At 34.8% G+C, this 19,988-nt stretch overlaps 1 protein-coding gene across 2 annotated transcripts in view; it reads left to right on the top strand.

Annotated features, from left to right (window-relative positions):
• LOC146406137 (uncharacterized) overlaps nucleotides 1-19,988 on the top strand; it is an 872,380-nt gene that overhangs the window by 709,336 nt on the left and 143,056 nt on the right. Inside the window, exon 3 of one of the 2 annotated variants that reach the window (XR_014840158.1) lies at nucleotides 17,766-19,748. The exons of the other annotated variant lie outside the window; for it this stretch is intronic. The gene's annotated coding sequence lies outside the window, so the exon portion shown is untranslated. Of the gene's footprint in view, nucleotides 1-17,765; nucleotides 19,749-19,988 lie in introns of those variants that run through there. 2 annotated transcript variants of the gene reach the window in all.

The following is a 19,988-nucleotide window of genomic DNA, read 5'->3' as shown; positions in this document are numbered from 1 at the left end:
TTAGCTCTATGTCATCTTTAAAATTTCTAATATACAATATTAGATGTTATAGCTCTATGATACATTCAGTATGCATTTGAATTATTTTTGGAATTATTGTGCAAAATTGTAATGGATGATTTTGGTGGAATGATTGAGCTTTAACTGAAGCATAAAAAAGAATTCTTTAATTTGCATATGTTTGGGCTTCAGAAGCACTTAAAAGTATAGCATAATTTTGTTCATGCCCTTTGGTTATTATTTGCTTCAACTTTAAATAAAAGACTAAGTCCAAATATTCAAATATATTATACAAATTTAGGAATTAAAGTAGATATTTCTGGCAATATAATTGACAAGCAGATTGGTAGGACAATAGAAAGTCTGAAATGAAAAACATAGGAATTTAATATATGATAAAGTTTTTTTATATATATGAAGAGTTCTTTCAAAGCAGTAAGAAAAATGCCAATGAACATAATACAGACTTACAAAAGAAGAACATATAATGCTAACAAATGTGGAAAATAGTTAATGTCAATAAAATTTGAATATGTGCAAATTAAATCTATTAAATATTATTTTACTTATTCAGCTCAGTATAGATTTAAATTTCTGTAATACTTATTGATAAAGCTATATGTAAATGGATGCTTTCGAGCCCTATCAGTGTGGTATAATTTAGGACAAACTTGAAGTTTTAAGTGGAATACTTATCAAAATCCTGAAAACAAGTTTAATGTCTGACATTTTAGTTGACCCGTGTTTAACCCTGAAATCTGGACAGACCTTAATATGGGGAGTAAGGTAAGGATGTCTACTCACACCACTTTTAGTCAACATAGTACTGGAAACTCTAGTCATTTTAATAGGCAAGAAACAATAAATAAAAGGCATGTAATTTAAAAAGGAAGAAATTAAATGATCCCTATTGTAGATGACATGATTGCCTATATAAGAAATCCCAAGGTATCTACAAAAATACATACAGAATTTTTTTGTCTTTTCATGACCGTACCCATGACATATGGAGGATCCCAGGCTAGGGGTCGAATGGGAGCTGAAGCGCATGGCATACACCACAGCCACAGCAACACTGGATCTGAGCAAAGTCTGCAACTATAGCACAGCTCATGGCAATGCTGGATCCTCAACCCAGTGAGTGAGGCCAGGGATGGAACCAGCCTCCTCAAGGATACTAATTGGGTTCATTAACCACTGAGCCATGACAGGAACACCTCCTCTGAGAATATTTCATCTTTATTGACTTTCAAGATGTTGGTGTCACTTTATTTATTTTGATTTGTTTTGTTTTTTAATTTTTTTATTACTCAAATGAATTTATCACATCTGTAGTTATATAATGATCATAACAATCCAATTTTAGAGGATTTCCATCCCATAACCCAAGCACATTCCCCCACCCTCCAAACTGTCTCCTCTGGAGACCATAAGATTTTCAATGTCTGAGTCAGCATCTGTTCTGCAAAGAAGTTCAGTCTGTCCTTTTTTCAGATTCCACATGTCAGTGAAAACATTTGATGGTGGTGTCTCATTGTATGGCTGACTTCAATTAGCATGATAGTTTTCTAGGTCCATCCATGTTGCTACAAACGCTGGTATTTTGTTCATTTTAATGGCTGAGTAATATTCCATTGTGTATATGTACCACCTCTTCTTTAGCCACTCCTCTGTCAATGGACATTTAGGTTGTTTCCATGTCTTGGCTATTGCAAATAGTGCTGCAATGAACATCGGAGTACATGTATCTTTACGAGTCGTGGTTTTCTCTGGATAGATGCCTAGGAGTGGGATTGCAGGATCAAATAGTAGTTCTATTTTTAGTTTTCTGAGGAATATCCATACTGTTTTCCATAGTGGTTGCACCAATTTACAATCCCAACAACAGTGTACTAGGGTTCCTTTTTCTCCACACCCTCTACAGCACTTATTTTTGATGATGGCCATTCTAGCTGGTGTACGGTGGTACCTCATAGTGGATTTGATTTGCGTTTCTCCAATAATGAGTGATATTGAACAACTTTTCATGTGTTTTTTGGCCATATGCATGTATTCTTTGGAGAACTGTATTTTTAGATCTTCTGCCCATTTTTTTCATGGGGTTGTTTGTTTTTTTGGTATGGAGCAGTAGGGGGTGTTTATGAATTTTGGAGATTAATCCCTTGTCAGTTGAATCACTTACAAAGATTTTCTCCCATTCTGTGGGTTCTCTTTTCATTTTGTTTAGGGTTTCCTTTGCTGTGAAGAAACTTTTAAGTTAGATTAGGTCCCATTTGTTTATTTTTGTTTTTATTGTCATTGCTCTAGGAGGTGGATCTGAGAAGATGTTGCTGTCGTTTATGTCAGAGAGTGTTTGGCCTATGTTTTCCTCTAAGAGTTTGATAGTGTTTGGTCTTATATCTAGGTCTTTAATCCATTTGGAGTTTGTTTTTGTGTATGGTGTTAGGGAGTGTTCTCATTTCATTCTTTTCCATGTGGCTTTCCAGTTTTCCCAGCACACTTATTGAAGGGACTGTCTTTTCTCCACTGTATATTCTTGCCTCTTTTGTCATAGATTAGTTGACTCTGAGTGCATGGGTTTAATACTAGGCTTTCTATCCTGTTCCACTGATCTATATTTCTGTCTTTGTGTCAGTACCATATGGTTTTGATGACTATTGCTTTGTAGTATAGTCTGAAGACAGGGAGCCTGATTCCTCCAGCTCCATTTTTCGTTTTCAGGATTTCTTTGGCTATTCTGGATCTTGTGTGCTTCCAAACAAACTTTAAACTATTTTGTTCGAGTTCTGTGAAAAATGCCCTTGGTAATTTGATAGGAATTGCATTGAATCCTTAGATTGCCTTAGGTAGTATAGTCATTTTGATAATATTAACTCTTCTAATACATGAGCATGGTATATCTTTCCATCTATTTGTGTCATCTTTGATTTCTTTCATCAGTGTCTCATAGTTTTCAGAGTACAGGTCTTTTGTCTCTTTAGGTAGGTTTACTCCTAGGTATCTTATTCTTTTGGATGTGTTGGTAAACGGGATTGCTTCCCTAATTTCTCTTTCTGATCTTTCATTGTTAGTGTAGAGAAATGCCATTGATTTCTGTGTATTAATTTTGTATCCTGTGACTTTGCCAAATTCATGGATGAGCTCTAACAGTCTTCTGGTAGAGTCTTTGGGATTCTCTAGGCATAGTATCATGTCATCTGCAAATAGTGAGTGTTTTACTTCTTCCTTTCCAATTTGGATTCTTTTTATTTCACTTCTCTGATTGCTGTGGCTAGGACTTCCAAAACTGTGTTGAATAGTAGTGGTGGGAGCAGACATCCTTGTCTTGTTCCTGATCTCACTGGGATTTCTTTCAGCTTTTCACTATTGAGAATGATGTTCACTGTGGGTTTGTCATATATGGCCTTTATTATGTTGAGGTAGGTTCCCTCTATGCCCACTTTCTGAAGGGTTTTTATCAGCAATGGGTGTTGGATTTTGTCAAAGGCTTTTTCCATGTCTATTGAGAGGATCATATGGTTTTTATTCTTCAGTTTGTTAATATGGTGTGTCACATGGATGGATTTGCAGATTTTGAAGAACCCTTGCATCCCTGGGATAAATCCCACTTGATCATGATGTACAATCCTTTTAATGTATTGTTGGATGTGGTTTGCTAGTATTTTGTTGAAGATTTTTGCATCGATGTTCATCAGTGAATTTGCCCTGCAGTTTTCTTTTTTTGTGGTATCTTTGTCTGGTTTTGGTATCAGGGTGATGGTGGCCTCATAGAATGAGTTTGGGTGTATCCCTTCCTCTGCAATCTTTTGGAGTAGCTTCAGAAGGATAGGTGTTAGCTCTTCTCTATATGTTTGAAGCCATCTGGTCCTGGAATTTTGTTTGCTGGAATTTATTACATCACAGTTTCAATTTCAGTTCTTGTGATTTGTTCATTCATCTTTTCTATTTCATCTTGGTTTAGTCTTGAAAGATTGTACTTTTCTAAGAATTTGCCCATTTTTTCTAGGTTTACAGTTTTATTGGCATATAGTTGCATATAGTAGTCACTTATGATCATTTGTATTTCTGTGATGTCCATTGTTACTTCTCCTTTTTCATTTCTAATTTTACTGATTTGAGTTCTCTCTCTTTTTTCCTTGATAAGTCTAGCTAAAGGTTTATCAATTTTGTTGATCCTTTCAAAGAACCAGCTTTTCATTTCATTGATCTTTTCTATGGTTTCCTTTGTTTCTATTTCATTGATTTCTGCTCTGATCTGTATGATTTATTTCCTTCTACTAAATTTAGGTCTTGAATGTTAGGTCTTCTCTCTTGAGCTGCTTTAGATGGAAAGTTAGCTTATTTGAGCTTTTTCTTGTTTCCTCAGGTGGGCTTTTATTGCTATAAACTTTCCTCTTAGAACAGCTATTGCTACATCCCGTAGGTTTTGGAGTGTCGTTATTTGCTGCTAGGTATTTTTTAATTTCTTCTTTGATTTCTTCAGTGATCCATTGGTTGTTTAGCATGTTGTTTAGTCTCCATGTGTTTGGGTTTTTTGCAGATTTTTTCTTGTCATTGATTTCCAGTCTTATAGCATTGTGGTCCGAAAAGATGCTTGATATGATTTCAATTTTCTTAAAGGTACTGAGGTTGGATTAGTAGCCCAGGATGTGATCAATCTTAGAGAATGTTCCATATGCGCTTGAGAAGAATGTGTATTCTGTTGCTTTTGGATGGAATGTCCTATAAATATCTATTAAGTTCATCTGGTTTAATGCATCATTCAGGGCCTGTGTCTTTATTGATTTTCTGTCTGGATGATCTGTTCATTGCTGTAAGTGGGGTGTTAAAGTCCCCACTATTATTGTGTTATTATTGATTTGTCCTTTTAAGGTTGTAAGCAGTTGCCTTATATATTGTGGTGAACCTATGTTGGGTGCATAGATATTTAAAATTGTTATATCTTCTTTTTGATTGATCAATTGATCCTTATGTAATTACCTTCCTTGTCCCTTAAAATATTCTTCATTTTAAAGTCTATTTTGTCTGATATGAGTATTGCTACTCCAGCTTTCTTCTGATTTCTGTTTGCACGAAATATTTTCTTCTATCCTTTCACTTTCAATTTGTATGTGGCCCTAGAAGTGAAGTGGGTCTCTTGAAGACAGCATATATATAGATCTTGTTTTTGTATCCATTCAGCCAGTCTATATCTTTTGGTTGGGGCATTTAGTCCATTAACATTTAAGGTAATTATTGATATGTATGTTCTTATTGCCATTTTATTAATTGCTTTGGATTTGTTTTTGTTGCTCTTTTTTCTTTCCTTCTTCAATTGTTATTTTCTGTCTAGAGAAGTTCCTTTAGTATTTGTTGTAAGGCTGGTTTAGTGTTGCTGAATTCTCAGCTTTTGCTTATCTGTGAAGATTTTGATTTCTCCTTCAAATCTAAATGAGAGCCTTGCTGGGTAAAGTAATCTTGGTTGAAGGTTTTTTCCTTTCATCACTTGAAGTATGTCATGTCACTCCCTTCTTGCCTGCAGAGTTTCAGCTGAGAAATCTGCTGATAACTTTATTGGGGTTTCCTTGTATGTTATTTGTTTCTTTTCCCTGGCTGCTTTCAAGATTTTTTCTTTGTCTCTAATTTTGGTCACTTTGATGAATATGCGTCTTGGGGTATTCCTCCTTGAGTTTATTTTGTATGGTACTCGTTGTGCTTCCTGGATTTGAGTGAGTGGTTCCTTTCACATGTTAGGGAAGTTTTCGGCTATTATCTCTTGGAATATTTTTTCAGTCCCCTTCTCTCTCTCTTCTCCTTTTGGCACCCCTATAATACGGATGTTGGTGTGTTTAACATTGTCCCAGAGTTCTCTGAGACTCTCTTCATTTGTTTTCAATCTTTTATCTCTTTTCCGTTCTGCATCCATAATTTCCACTGAGCTGCCTTCCACCTTGCTTATTCATTCTTCTGCCTCCTGTATTCTGTTGTTAGCTGCTTCTAGTGAATTTTTTATTTCAGTTATTGTATTTTGCATCTCTTCTTGTTTAAGTTTTATATCTTGTATCTCTTTGCTCAGTGTTTCCTGTAATTATCCATCCTTGCCTCCAGTTTATTTCCAATGTCTTGCATCATCTTCAGCATCAACAATCTAAAGTGTTTTTCCTGGAGGCTGAGAATCTCATTGCTTAGCTGATTTTCTGGGGTTTTTCCTTTCTCCCTCATCTGAGTTATAGTTCTCTGTCTTTTCATTTTTATAGGTTTTTGGTGTGGTGACCTTTTTACAGATTTTAGAGTTGTAGCCTTTCTTACTTCTGGTGTCTGCCTCCAATGTGGCTAAAGTCAGTGTGGGGGCTTTCTGTAGGATTCCTGTTGGGAGGCGCTGATGCCTGCCCACTGGTGGGTGGAGCTGATTCTAATCCCTCTGGTGGGTGGGTCTTAGTCTCTGGATGGGATTAGAGGCAGCTGTGTGCCCAAGGGGTCTTTAGGTAGCTTGTTTACTGAGGGGCAGGGCTGTGATCCCACCTGGGTTGTTGTTTGCCCTGGGGCTTCTCAGTGATGACAGATGGGTGGGCCCAGATTTTCCCAAAATGGCTACCTCGAGAGAATGGCACCCTGCTGAATATTCCTGAGAGCTTTGCTTCCAATGTCCTTCTTCCGCAATAAGCCACATTCACCCCTGTTTTCCCAGGATGTCCTCCAAGAATTGCAGTCAGTTTTAACCCAGATTCCTATGGAGACTTTGCTTTGCCCTGGAACCCAATGCACATGAAAGTCTGTGTGTGCCTTTTAAGAATGTGGTCTCTGTTTCCCCTAGTCCCGTGGAGCTCCTGAGCACAAGCCCTACTGGTCTTCAATGCCAGATCCTCCAGGGGCTCTTTCTCCCAGTGCTAGAACCCAACATGTGAGAGTTTGATGTGGGGCTCAGATCTCTCACTCCTGTAGGTGAGTCTCTGTGAACCAGTTAGTTTCCAGTCTGTGGAGCTTCCCAGCTGGGAAGTATGGCATTTTTTATGTCACAAAATCACCCCATACATCTTGATGTGGCCTCCTCTTTTTCTTCTGGATTAGGATATCATTTTTAAGGTTTCTGGTCCATTTGGGTGAAGATTGCTCAGCCTTTAGTTGTGAATTTTGTTGTTTTTAGGAGAGAAGCTGAGCTTCAGTCCTTCCATTCTGCCATCTTAATCCCATGTTGGTATCACTTTAAAACAAAACAAAACGAAACAAAAAAATTAAAAAAAAAATTATGCTAACTCTAACGTAAATCTCCATACACACTCAACAGTAGAAACCAGAGTTACAAAAAAATACACAAACATACACAACACACACATAAATCAGCAATCAATTTAAACCATTATTTATGACATATGAAATGGAATAACAAAGGAATTATTAACAGATTCCAAACTCTCAAACTAATATGTGAAATAATCAAGATTAGTGTTTACAAAGGAAATTTTGCATTGTTCAATAAAGTGCTAGCATACCATAGGTGATCTCCTGGAATCTGTCAAATTACAAATTATACAATGTTAAAAGAAGTGCTAATACCATGTTCTGTCAATCTTCTACTGTACAGCATGGTGACCCAGTTACAAATACATGTATAGACCAGCTATAATGAAAAAAAAATCATTATATTAAAATAAACTATGGGGACCAGTAATACAAAAAAATAAAATTGAAAAAAAAAAAAAAAGCACCAGTACCAAATGGGATTTCAATAATCATTTTTTGGGTAAATGGAATAATAATTCACCCACTTTTTATGAATACGTTAAAATTTTAACTGCCAAATTCCTTTTATAATGACATGTTTTACATCATCTGGGTAAAGAATATATGATAAAGGGATCTTTTCCTCTTACCAACAGGTCACAGTTCATGCCCATTGTTATTATTATCCTTATTGATGCATTAAACATTGTAAATTACAGAGGTGTCAAGACACTCAGCAAAGAATTTACATATTAAAATTTAAGAGTGGCAGTCGACTAAACTGGTAGAAATCAGTAAAGATATTGAACAACTAAAAATATAAGCTTATCTTTACGGAACCTCTCTGAAGTGCAGTTTTACACATTCAGCATAAGTAACTCTCATAGCTGGTTTATGCAAAATATCTATACTCTCCTGCCTTCACATTAAATTATTCTTGTTTCCACTAGGTAGTTCTTAAATTGAAAGTTCCTGCTGCAATAACTGATATAAGACCCTGAACTTTCTTCCTTTTTGCTCTTGCTGAGAAGAGCAAACCAGAATTGCTGTTTGTCAGCAATAAGCAACCTCTGTGATAGTACCCTAATCGTTTCCTTTCCTTTGACTTTCTAAACCAATTAGGCAGTGACCTTGCACTTTATTTTCTTCCAATAATCATATCAAATTATGTAGGAGAGAGATGTGTGTATCTATTTCAGAGTATTCAAAACACACACACTTGTATAAACAAGAAACAGGTTTTACAGATAAGCTATGTGGTCAAATTTAGAATATAGGAAGAATAATTGAAGTTTAATGTGATCTCTAAGCAGCTTGAGATAATAAACTCCTTTTAACTTTCCCATGGAAATAGAAAGAAAATAAATCTAGATTATAAGAGAACCAGTAAAAACTATCATCATCACCATCAATTTGTTGAGCACTGTCAATATGCATAGATTCACAATTATAGTTATTGATCAAAAGCAAGTAAGGTAATGTTGACCTTGGAAAATTTCAACATAGTGAAAAAATTAGTAAAAAAGCAAGTTGTCTTTTGTGTTCAAATCAGTATTTCAAGCAAGGCATTTTGTGGCAGTTGGTTGGGATGAAGACCAAGGGGGAGCACATAACTTGGTTTATATGACTACTGCTTGACTAACATGCTTTTGGGATATGATCATTTTGGAGTACAGCTTCATGTAGCACACAAATTTCAGACTCTTTATCTGTGTCTCATAGTCTCATTACATAAAAAGGATGATTGCATTTCTCATTTCCATTATGAACCATCTTCTACTTTTTTTTTTTTACCATCTATTCCTGTCCTTAGTTATTAAAAAACATTCTTATACATGTTTCATTCCTTCAATGTATTCTTTTTTTGTCTTTTTAGGGCCACACCTGCAGCATATGGAGGTTCCCAGGCTAAGGGCTGAATCAGAGCTGTAGCTGCTGGCCTACACCATGGCCACAGATGCCATATCTAAGCTGCATCTGCAAACTATACCACAGCACACAGCAACACTGGATCCTTAACCCACTGAGCAAGGCCAGGGATGGAACCTGCGTCCTCATGAATGATAGATTTGTGTCTGCTGAGCCATGGGGAAACTCCTCGAACCACTTTTTAATTGTGATTTTGTTTTATCAGATAGCAAAACTTTATTTTCTCAACTGGAATAATAATCTCTTAGCATTGCAAGGTGACTTCTAATTTCCTCCATACATAGATTCTTTCCATAACTTCATAATAATATTTAAAAATGTTCTATTCCTGATAAAAATATGATCTTTTTCAATAATGACATCTTACTACTATAATTCTCAATGGATGACGAGAAAATGACATTCCTTTCTCAAACACAACATCACTTATTTAACTAGAGTAATTTATTTTTGGGACAGAAATATAAGAAATCAGATCACATGATCATAAAGATCACTTCATTTTTTTCACTGCAAAATTATAAATGTAATGGTATAGTTTTCCTATTCCCTATATTTCTAGTTTTCTACATTTTTTGAATTCCATCAAAGTATATGATAGATATCAGGATCACTGGCTTATTAACTCACCTATGCATTTACTAAAATGAGAGAAATTTCATATCACATGTATAAAGATCAGAAAAGTCTATTTTCTATATAAGCAATATAAAATCTCATGGGAGGTGAAGAAACTTGGTTTTATTTAAGGTAACTCATTTCATTTGCTCATGAAGAGAAGGCATTGTTGAATTTTTTCTTTCATATTGTGTTATTATTTCCCTAATATTTTTTTCAGCATATAGGCAGTTTTTACATTTAATGCTGTTAGTGAATGTTTTTCAGCTGCCAAAGCATCATAACCCATAGACGCCCTAAGGCCTTTCTATTGTGAATACTTTAGTTTTAAAAGATCATTTTCCATGATAATACATTTTTCGCTATTGCAGTGCTAGAAGGTACTCCAGAGACAAACTTTCATTTTCCAGTTGAATAGATTTGGCCCCAGAAAAATAAAGTAACTTGCCTAATGTCATCCAGATAATAAATTAGTGGCATTTCCAGGACTAGCATTGAAATTTATTCCCTCACATCCTGCTGTTCCTTCTATCACAAGCAGTATTTTCAAAACATTTCTAGACAAATTGGACATACATTTCCAAATTCGGTCTTCCTTGGTTTTACATTTTTTAGGTTTTCAGAGATGCTCAATACTAGTTGTTTAGAAATGCTTTGGAGGCCTAGCAAAAGTATCAATTTGTGTCTCTCTTTTTCTAGCTTGTTCTAGCCTGCAGACACTTGAAGTTTTGGGGATCTTAGATTTTATTCTAAAGGAAATGGGAAGCCATGGGAGATTTAAGCAGGAGATTAATACAATCACCATTAGCCTTTGAGAACATTGTCTACTTGATGAAGAGGATGCGGTCTCTTAACCAAACAGTACTGCAGTGAATATACATATGTATTTAAGTATCTGAGTTCCAGGAAGTTATAATTTGCTATGGATTCATTTTAAAATAGTTACCTAGATATTGGAGATTGTAGAGGAGTTGCAGAGGAGGACTAGGGGCAGTAGCTGTTGCCAAACTGTAGCTAGTCCTAGAGCCAACCTTGTGAACTCCCAAGGGAGATAATTATCCACTCTGATCACTTTAAAATGCTTTCTTGACTCTGGAAAAACAAGACATATGTACACAGATTATCTTCACATTTATATTTTACACAAGTATCAATGGTTAGTTGTTATCACGGTGGCAAAGATTACAAACAGGTGGTGCTACTGTGACAGTTTTTTTATTTGAAACCTAATGGTTAATAGGATATCTAAAGTAAGAATAATGGGAATATACTTGCAAACATCCTTTTCCCTTTGCTCTTTGGAATTGAAAAGGTCTGTGTCTAATATTCACATTCAGTTTGCCAAGCCTCTTAGAGCATGAGCCAGATTGTCATTTCCTGGAGCAGTAAGATAAGCAGAGACCGAGGGGTTAGCATTTTGTCACCAGGCACTCTCTCTGGGAGAAGAAACTGGTTGGTACTTTAAACTCACTGAGGTTAAAGTAGGAGAAGTATTGGAATTCATGTTTCTTCCTAAACCTTATGCCTGGATTTTTAAAGTATTGGATATATTCATTCACTCTCCACTATTTTACTTAGATTTGAAAACTATTCATAATGTTATAGAAATAAGTGGGTAGTTAAAGAGAGGCACCTTACACCAATAATTAAATTGAAAATCACCTTCTTAAGAACTTAATGCAGAGATCCTGGGCAGTTAGTATCAAACATGGCAGCATAGTTTTTGGCTCTTCCTGAATCCTCACATAAAACTGTACAAAGTAACTAGAGAGCAAACAAAATGAAAACTGAAACAAAAAACAATAAAAAAATCAGAAATATCAAAAACCTAATGGAACAATATTCACTTAGACATCAGTGACCAGGGAGCCCTGTGAAATTCAAACTACCGGCAACTATCGCCACAGATATAGCAGTTATTGGTATGAAGGCAGTAGAAAGGCAGGAAAATAAAGGACAAAATGTGAAGAAATAGTGTCCCAAATTAGTTCATTTTTATTCATCAGAGTAAACAGTGAGACAATTTGAGAACTGTGGCTACACTTAGGTGGAGAGTTGCTTACACTAACAGCAATGGGAGCAAAGGCTCTGTGGTAAGTACTGAATCGCTGAAGTAGACTATCTTCTGCGAACACTCAAAACTGAACCACGAGGATGTCTTCTAAATAACAACCTACACTGAGGAGAAACTACTAGAAGGAAGAATGGGGAAGAGGAACAGAACAAAGAAAACTCAAGGCAACATGCAATACTTTTTAACACTACACAAAAAGAACAGAAAAGGGGGTTTCTGTGAAGTAGTAGAATACAAGCCACCTTTAAAATTGATTGATAAAAAAATTAAAAAAAATTAATGATGAAAACATACTAGTGTCAAATTCCATGCAGTATTTCCATAGGAAAAAGGATTCTGAAGCAGAATGGTATCACAATGAGATATATATTCTCAAGCATATCAAAACTCTAATATTTCAGAACAAACTGAACAATATTAAGAAAATAAAAGGAGAGTAGGAAAACACTGAGGAATGAGGTGATGTACTCAAAAATAATTTGAAATAAAAGAGAGAATCATTTTATACATTAGGACTAAATGAGAAGAACCAAACAAGCAAATCAGCACAACAAATAATGCCTTCACAGAAAAAAAAAAAAGATGGAAAAGCAGATTTTTTAAAATTAATAATAATTTTAAAGACCTATAATTACATATTGAAGGGACACACCTTACATGGACAATATCTACCCAGAGTGAACAGTGAAAATACTAAATTTACTAGAATTTTCTAAAAAATGCTTTGAGTATCAACCACAAAGGGCATGCAATTACAAAGGAAATAAATTAAAACATCAAACCATAAAACATTTTATTCCAGAAAAATATAAGGGAGTTCCCATCTTGGCACAGCGGAAATGAATCCGACTAGGAACCATGAGGTGGCAGGTTCAATACCTGGCATCAGTTCAGCGGGTTAAGGATCCTGGGTTGCCATGAGCTGTGGTGTAGGTCACAGACGTGGTTCAGATCTGGTGTTGCTGTGGCTCTGGAGTAGGCTGACAGCAACAGCTCCAATTAGACCCCTAGCCTGGGAACCTCCATATGCAGCAGGTGCTGCCCTAAAAAGACAAAAAACAAAAACAAACAAAAAAGAAAAATATGAAATAACCTATTTTTAAAACTCAATAGTAGAAAATGTGAGGCAATAATTTTATATCTGGAAAGAACTGATATTCAAGCATAAAAGACCTGTAAAACTGTTTTAACATATAATATCTCAAAGAATATTTTTTACAGGAGCCCTTCCTATGGAATCTACCAAAGAACAAGAGTTGGATAACAAAAATGACTCCAGATATCAACATAAATAGAGCTGCTGGTCATTAAATATGTAATTGTGGAACCAAGACAAAATGAGTCTTTAAAGGGAAAGGTTGGAGTTCTCTTGTGGCACAGCAGATTAAGGATCCAATGTTGTCAATGGAGTAGCTCTGGTTGCTGCTATGAAGTGGATTTTATCCCTGGCCCAGGAAATTCCACATACTGTAGGCCTGGCCAAAAATAAATATATAAATAAAGGGAAAGGTAATGACATATAATGATTATACAATCTAACAATGAGGATAGATTGGGAATGATTCATGTAAAAAATATTTTAAAATTATACCTAGTAATCATAGGTCAGAACTGCATTAGTTTTGTGAGTCTAAGGCTGTTATGTGGTGAATAAACTAGTTATGAAATATTTCAACATCATTATTCCTCCTATTAAGAATCAGTATTCACTATGTAGCAGAAAGAAGATTGAGCTATAATATATGAGGTGATGTTGAAACTCTTTAGTCTTGAAATTTAGAGTTATTAGTATGATTTCTCAGTATATTTAATTTTGTATATTCAGAAAATCTAGAAACAATTCTCAATAAGCAGTCCTAGTGTCAACATTGCAGGCTTGAAATAATATTTTCAATGGAAAAAGCCAGAGCTTCCTAAAAAAAAATGGCTGTTTAGAGAAATGGGTCAGGAATAATTTGGCATTCCAGATAAGAAACTCTCAGACATATGTTAGGGTCATGTCAAAGGAGGCTGCAATATGTGTAAGAATTTCAAAGAACCTAAGTCTGTCAAATGTGCTTAAATCCATGAGTTCATAATAATATTGCAAAAAAGTTAATTATTAGCAGCCTGAGAATAAGTAGCAGATTTATTAAATTAAAAACTGGTTAAATGAAAGAGTGAAGCATTTGTCTTTACTTTTCTATTAATACTACTATTAAGTAACCAAATAGTAGACTAGAGAAAGCATCTTATAAATTTATTCTAGCTATTGAATGAAAAAAGTGATAGAATTTGAATATTAACATTTTAGAAGCTTTGATGATTGAGTGTATCTAGGTGTTAAGCACCAGTGGATTCTAACACTCAAAAAGTGTAAACAGACAATTAATTATATTAGTTATATGCTTCTTGATGAAAGAACGCATCACCACTATGGTCTTGGCAAGGAAATCAAACCTGAGACTGATCAACCATCTGGATCCAGTTGCTAATTTGTCAGAAATGTAGATGACAAAGGAATATAGTCCCCCAGGTTCTTCAAAAGATTTATTGCAATAGAAAGACTGGAAGGAGAGGGAACCTGTAGACTGAAAGACAAAATTTGATAGACTCTTAGATTATTTCCATATCTTGGCTATTGTAAATAATGCTGCTGTGAACATTGGGGTGCATGTATCTTTTCAAGTTAGTGTATCCTTTATTTTAGGATATATACCCAGGAATGGAATTTCTGAATTATATAGCAGTTCTAGTTTTAATCTTTTGAGGAAATGCCATACCATTTTCCATAGTGACTGCATCAGTTTACATTCCCACCAGGAGTGTTGTACTACTGTTCCTATATGTCAGTGAAAAACTAAGAATTAAAAAAAAATAATAATAAATTGATGATTACACAAAAAATAAAATTCTCTAGCTGTGCTTTGACAATTAGTAAAAGGAAGAGATGATGGTGCTGGAGGGGGCAGCTAAAAGTAATAGAAAAAATCTTAAGGTGGGCATATACTATTGTGTGATAAAATTACAGTGAAAGTAAGGGAGTGATTATTATAAAAGTCAGATAGTGAGTACTTTTGAAGGGAGAAGAACCATGATTAAGATGGGAAAATGGAGGGTTCTTTTGAGTGCTAATGTTTCAGTTCTTGACCTGGGCAAAAGATTATTCACTTTAGAGCAATTCATTAATTTCTACATTCTTTTTTGTTTACTTATATTTTCTTTGCAGTAATATGTTGAGAAAGGCTTCATAAAAAGCAGCTACTAAATATAAAATCCATTTAGTTCTTTTTGAATAAAAGTATGCATTAATGATATCTGAAGTAGTATGCCCTAAATTGTATGTTGCTCTGTGGGGGAAGAGTGAAAGAAAATAACTGATCATATTTTTTCTATTTACAGACTTCTTTTATGTTCGAATCAATTCTTTAAATCAGATGCACATTGTGTATAATTAAAAGAAAATATTCAACAGAAATAAAAAACTTGTTGCACTACTTGAAGCACTGTCAACTTATAAAAAGAAAGAAATGTCCATAAGTATCAATCAAGGGGTCAATGACCCCACGCTCAGCTGTGTATTTCTTGTGCTATTGTACTGGTTACTTTATCTCTAGTTGTAGATCAAATACTTTCTATTCAATTTTATGTAGCTTGGAATAAACAGAGAAAAACAAGTTATTCTATTTAAAAATTATAATTTTGGAGACAATAGACTAAAAGTTAGATCCTGACCTGCCATTTGTTTATAAAATTTTAATGATAATACTTAATTATTCTTTTATAGAATATTGATTTCAGCAAAGAGAAATGCATAAAATAACACTACATGCTTTGTTCTGTTCAAATTGCTCAGTTATCAGGCTTAATGTTAAGGATTATAGAAAGAATGTGTTTACAGAATTTGAAAAATTCATTTCCATGTCAAGAAAATATATATGTTATATTTTCCAAACAAAGCTACTTAAAATTTTCATTATCCAATGCAGTTTAAAAAAAATTTATCTTGGAATTCCCACTGTGGCTCAGTGGGTTAAGAACCCAACATAGTGTCTGTGAGGATATGGGTTCCATCTCTGGCCTCACTGAGTGGCTTAAGGATCCAGTGGCATAGATCACAGATGGGACTCGGATCCTGTGTTGCTTTGGTTGTGGAATAGGCCAGCAGCTGCATCTCTGATTTGACCCCTAGTTTGGGAACTTCCATATGCCACAAGTGTGGCCATAAAAAGAAACAAATTTATCTTGACCAACTCATATTCTCCTAAAAGGAAATAAATTATATTTTTAGCTGTTAAGAGTTGTCAAATGGTAGTCAGGAATATGTAGGTGTTGACTGTCCTTTTCAGGATGCCATTCTTAAATGATGAATTCCTATTTTAAAATAATTCTTCCCTGATTTCAACAGTGACAAATGGAACAGAAACCCTGTCGTACTGAGTTTTTCCAGTATTAAATGGTACTATATATTCTATTGCAAGATAATTAATATAGCCTCTTTTTTAGAAAAAATAAATATTACCGACTGCATTAATATTGCGAATGGAATGTACTCATAACGAACCATTGTTAGTAGAGAAGGAAAATACAGTTCTAATATAGAACCACAAAGCAGGAAAATAATTTGTACATTGCCGTTCAATTCTGATACTATTATGACAAAAAGAAGCCAATAACTTACAAGCATTCTTTAGCATATACTAAGCCTAGATTTTATAACATTTGAATTCATATGTAAGGGAAAAGTATTTTTCTCCCATTTTTTTTCTTTTTACAGACACACCTGCAGCATATGGAAGTTCCCAGGCTAGGGATAAATTCAGAACTGCAGCTGCCAGCCTCTGCCACAGACAGGGCAACACCAGATCTGAGCTGCATCTGTGACCTATGTTGCAGCTTGCAGCGACGCCATATCCTTAACCCACAACTCGCTGAACAAGGCCAGGGATCAGAGGATCAGATTCATGGACACAATGTCACGTTCTTTTTTTTTTTTTTTCTTTTTCTTACATTTATTTAAAAGTATTGCAATGTTCTGGGAAGACACCATGTTAATAATCTAATGTAATTATTGTTGTTATTCATAAAATAAGTTTGATGTGGTCAAGTGATTTGTCCAAGGTCACATATTGGATTAACTTTTTCAAATTTCTCCAGACCCTACTTTATTTTTTTTAAATTTTATTTATTTATTTATTTATTTTTATTACTCAAATGAATTTATCACATCTGTAGTTGTATACTGATCATAACAATCTGATTTCACAGGATTTCCATCCCACAGCCCAATGTCACAATGTCAAGTTCTTAACCCACTCTGCCACAATGGGAACAGAACTCATTTTCTACCTTTTTTTTTTTTTTTTTTTTTTTAGATCTAAGAGTTTTCTTTACATCTAAGACAACAGTATTCAAAGGAAACTTTGAAATCATGTAGCCCATGCTAGTATTTGTCTGCTTCTCAAACTGAGATTCAAATGCATGCTAGGAATTCTTGTAGCTATCTCATTTTGCATTCTTTTACTGCCTGCATTTTCTTGGCTCTAGGACATCCCCAGCTCCCTACCAGAATACCCTCCACCTGTCAAATAAGTCACTACACTCAAATCTTTGTATTTTACTTCTCCCAGAAAAAAATTGTTTGCACTCGTACATGATATCTTTCTTGGGTACCCAAGCAAACAATTACAAAACAAGATCATCTTCATATTCTTATTGAAGTAGGAAGGCTCACAAAGAGGATCTGAAACTTTTCCCATAATTCTGATTAAACCTAATATGAGGATATATTTCTTGGAGTCTTTTCTAACCAATAGAGACTCTTGGGTGGAGCTATGTTAGTGTTTATTGCTTCTGTAACAAGTTCCAACAAACTTAGTGGCTTAAAACAAAACAAATTTATTATATTACCATTCAGTAGTCAGATGTTTGTATTCTCCTCACTTAACTGGTTCCTCTTTTCCAGGTAACGCAAGACAAAAATCAAGATGTCTTGATTAGGAATGAAGCTTAGGGGATGGATCCACTTCCAGCCCATGCGGTTGGTTGGCTGAATTTCAGCAGTCTGTGACTTTAAGAATGGAAGTTCTCCTTTTTTTGCTGGTTGTCAATAGTAGGTTGCTCTCAGGTTCTAGAGCTGAGCCTCATGCCCTAGAATGTGGCTCCTTCATTTTCCTACCCAGCAACTGAGAGTAGAATTCTTCTCACACCTTGAATCTTTCTAACTTCCTTTCTCCCTTATCTTCTCACACTATTCAAAGAGACCACTCTGTGTTAAGAAGGGCTCAAAAAATTAGATTAGTCCCACCTAGATCATTCAGAATGGTTGCTCTTTCAAGTCTGAAGCATTAATTCAATCCATAAGGCACTTACACAGAAACACCTAGGTTAGTATTTAATTCAATAAGCAGAGGAGATGTGTCTTGGTAGGACTTCTTTAGAATTCTGCCTATTGCAGGAGCCATACAGGTTATTTGCCCCTACTACCTGTGAACATTTAGAGCTACAAAGTTGAAACCAAACTTCTAGGCAGTAAGACCACTTCCTAGGTCTTTTATATACATGCAAAAATGGGGTGTAGTGTTAAGTGGTAGATCTCCATCCTTGCACAGTCTTCCATGAGAGGTGGAGTGTTGCTCTTTACTTTCTTACTTCTACATCATGATTGTTCCATCATCATCACAAAGTTGTACCAAAAGCACATGTTTTAGTCACTGATTCGGAGTATGTGAAGAAAAGGAAATAAAACAAAAAGACAATAGCATATGCTTCTGGGTAAAAATGTCAAAAATCACTCAGAATTCCAGGTGACAATGTCCTCTACAAGCTCCAAGTACAGAGTGAGGTCAAGTACAGTATTTTATAAAGTGGAAAAATTTTCTTTGAAACCCAGAGTTTTTGGTCACTTGCCTTAGGTTGGATGCAGGGCTGAAGCTTTGAGCTTCTGTGATATGTCCAACTCCTGTTTTACTCAGGTTTATTCAGAAGATAGCTGGTTTATAATCCAGTTTCTGAAGTTTAGGTGTTCAGTCTAATTAACCATTATGATATTTAAGGTCAATGTGTTCTACACTGTGACAAAAATTCATTTTTATTTTTTCTACTTTTATTAACTGTAAAATATACAGAAATAAAATGTACTGTTCTATCCATTTAAGTGTACAGTTCAGTGGAATTACACATATTCACATTGTTGTGCATCTATCTCCAGATCTTTTTCATCTTCCTAAAATGAAACTCCATATCCATTAAACCTTAACTCCCAATTCTCCCATACCTTTCACCCCAGGATATGGGACCATTCTACATTCTTTCCCTGTGAATTTCACTACTCAAGGTACCTCATATAACAGGCAAAATATAATACTTTTCCTTTTGTGACTGGCTTATTTCACTTAGCGTAATGACTTCAAAAGATTCATCTGTGTTGTAGCATATGCAGAATTTCCCTTGAGACTGAATAATACACTATTGTATGTATATATCACATTTTATTTATCTATTATGGACACTTGGTTTGCTTCCACATTTTGGCTATTGAGAACAATGCTGCTCTGAACACGAGTGTGCAAGTATTTCTTTGAAGACCTAGCTGCAGTTATATGGGGTGTGTAGCTTTAAGTGAAATTACTGGATCATGTAGTAAGCCAGTGTTTAATTTTTAAGTAACTACCATAACATTTTCCACAGTAGTGGTACCATTTTTCAATTTTACATTCCTACCAACAATACACAAGTGTCCAGTTTTTGCACACCCTTGCTAATTTTTAAATTTCTATTTTCTGTTTTTAAATAATAGCTACTCTAACAGGTATGAAATGGTATTTCATTATGATTTTGACTTTTGTTTTCCAAATGATCAATGATGTTGAGCATTTTATCATGTAGTTATTGTCCATTGTTATATTTTCTTTCAAGAAATGTCTATAATAAATAGACATTTTTTAATTAGATTGTTTTTGGTTGTTATTGCTGTGTTGAATTGTAAGAGTTCTTCATATGTTGTAGATATCAGTGTATTATCAGCTATATAATTTGCAAATATTTTCTCCATTTCATTGGTTTCTTTTTAACTCTGGATATTGTCTTTTGAAGTACAGAGTTTTTAATTTTATGTGGTCCAGTTTATCTATTTTTTTCTTTTGTTCCTTGCACTTTTACTGTCACATATAAGAAGTAGATGATAATT

Source organism: Sus scrofa, chromosome 1 (genome assembly GCF_054392235.1).
Source record: "Sus scrofa isolate SSC_HxYL_T2T_F1_AM1 chromosome 1, Sscrofa_HxYL_maternal_Yorkshire_Landrace_v2.0, whole genome shotgun sequence".
In the NCBI taxonomy this organism is placed as follows: Eukaryota; Metazoa; Chordata; class Mammalia; order Artiodactyla; family Suidae; genus Sus; species Sus scrofa.
Note: the sequence above shows the minus strand (reverse complement) of the source record. Positions and strands in the feature narration are given on the sequence as shown.